This window comes from Galeopterus variegatus, unplaced genomic scaffold (assembly GCF_000696425.1).
Source record: "Galeopterus variegatus unplaced genomic scaffold, G_variegatus-3.0.2 Scaffold6978, whole genome shotgun sequence".
In the NCBI taxonomy this organism is placed as follows: Eukaryota; Metazoa; Chordata; class Mammalia; order Dermoptera; family Cynocephalidae; genus Galeopterus; species Galeopterus variegatus.
In genome coordinates, this window is record NW_007733089.1 from 92,283 (window position 1) to 94,082 (window position 1,800).

Sequence of the window (1,800 nt, forward strand, 5' to 3'; positions counted from 1 at the left end):
ACAAGTGAAGTATAACCTTTCACGGCAACCCTTTGCTGCACACCTGTGTCCTAGTTTACAGAATTACAGCTAAAAACATGGATCTCTCCAAATTGAATTTAAAGGTAATTGTCATATCAGGCCTGCGGTTGCTTTTTCATTCAGGCCTGCAGTGTGACCTGCATTTTACCATTTCTGGCCTTCTGCTGAAAATATACGCTCCTTCAAGCTACAGTGTGGTATGAGAAATAATAGCATTAAAGGATTTTAAAGTGGAAAGGTAATGCTTCGGATCACAATGTTCAGTCATCTGCCTGCTGCCCTGCTAGGTTCTTAACAGAGCTCGTAGAAGGCAAGAGAATGCAATGGCAGAATACTTCCTGCCAGCTGTTACTCGGTCCCAGAGTTCAATATTCTTTTCACAAACAATTAATCTTTACTGAGCACTTATTGTATACAAGGTTCTATTTTTTTGACACTGGATCTACAATGTTGCACTCAACAGGGCCCCTGCCCGTGTGCAGACCAAATCCCAATGGGTAAGAGCAAGCAGTAGACAAATAGTCACACAAATATGATTGCAACGGTGAGGAAGGGTGTGAGGTGCCCTGACAGGTTCATCCTGGGGAAGCCAAGGAATATCCCTCTAAGGAAGTGATGCCTCCCCTGCAACATCAGAGCTGAAGTCCACACTGTGGGGAACCTGGGGAACTTTCCAGGCAGAGATTTGCTTCTCGTGAGAAAGAGTTGGATGGATGGGCAGTACATGTGGGCAGAGAGCATGAGGAGCAATGTGTAAGAGATGAGGCTGGAGAAGCCAGGCCACACAGAGCTTTCTAGAACAAGTAAGGAGTTTGGGTTTCATCCCAAGCAATGGGAGGACATTGAAAGCTTCGAGGGGTGGGAAGGTGATGAAGGGGGTGATAGGATCAGATTTGCATTTCAAAAACATCTTACGGAGTGTGAGATCAGGTTGGAAAGAGACATGGGTGGGTGTGAGCAGAACTTTCAGAGCCTTTGGCTGGAGTCCGGGTTGCTTGTGCTCTAGGAGAGGTGAGGGATAGGGAGAAAAGAGAGAAAAGAGTGGATTCCAGAGAAGTGTGGCAAGGTAGGTAGATGGTGAGATGAGAGAAATGAGGCAATAGGGAGGCATTGGCACCTCTGGCCTGAGGCCATCACTCAAAGCCAGTCATGACCTTCTCATTCTCATCACCTAACCCCCCCCCAGAGTGGGGACACCACTCAAGTTCTGGGGAGCCACTGGAGCTTTTGTCCATCCCAACCCACAGGGATGAGTGAGTCCCACAGAAAACTTCAAGTCCCATGGGATGGAATCTAAGAGAGAAAATTCATTTTTCTTGTTACCTCAGCTTTTACTCTCTTAGCTCAATTCATCAAAATTGCACTCCCCCTCCCCACCCCCAGCCCCTGACTGTGAATTCATGAATACCAGCCCTCCTCCCCCATGTCTGAGCATGTCTGAGCAGTGGTGTCCAGGGTGGGGTGTGCGCATCTCTAAGGATTGGGAGGGGAAAACATTAGAACAATTTAGACTTACGTTTTTTTAATCTAAAAATGGGCAAGAAATTAAGCTTTAAGAATAGTTTGAAAAGATATTTTTATACTAATTTTTAATAATCTGGCTGGCACCAGGACTCTCGCTAGGTCAGGCAGTCACTGGACAAGCATGGTACCCAAGGGACCCTGGACTGAGTGTTACGCTCAATGTTGTTGACAGTAGTGTCCCACTCATATGTCTTCTTTCAGCATATTGCAATTTACCTGCACCTGGTCTAGTGGATTTACAAGTGATATTGCTTA

General features: G+C 46.2%; 1 protein-coding gene across 1 annotated transcript in view; it reads right to left on the reverse strand.

Moving 5' to 3' along the window:
• The window catches only part of GRXCR2 (glutaredoxin, cysteine rich 2), a 12,841-nt gene that overhangs the window by 3,287 nt on the left and 7,754 nt on the right, over window positions 1-1,800 (reverse strand). The gene's annotated exons all lie outside the window — the stretch shown is intronic.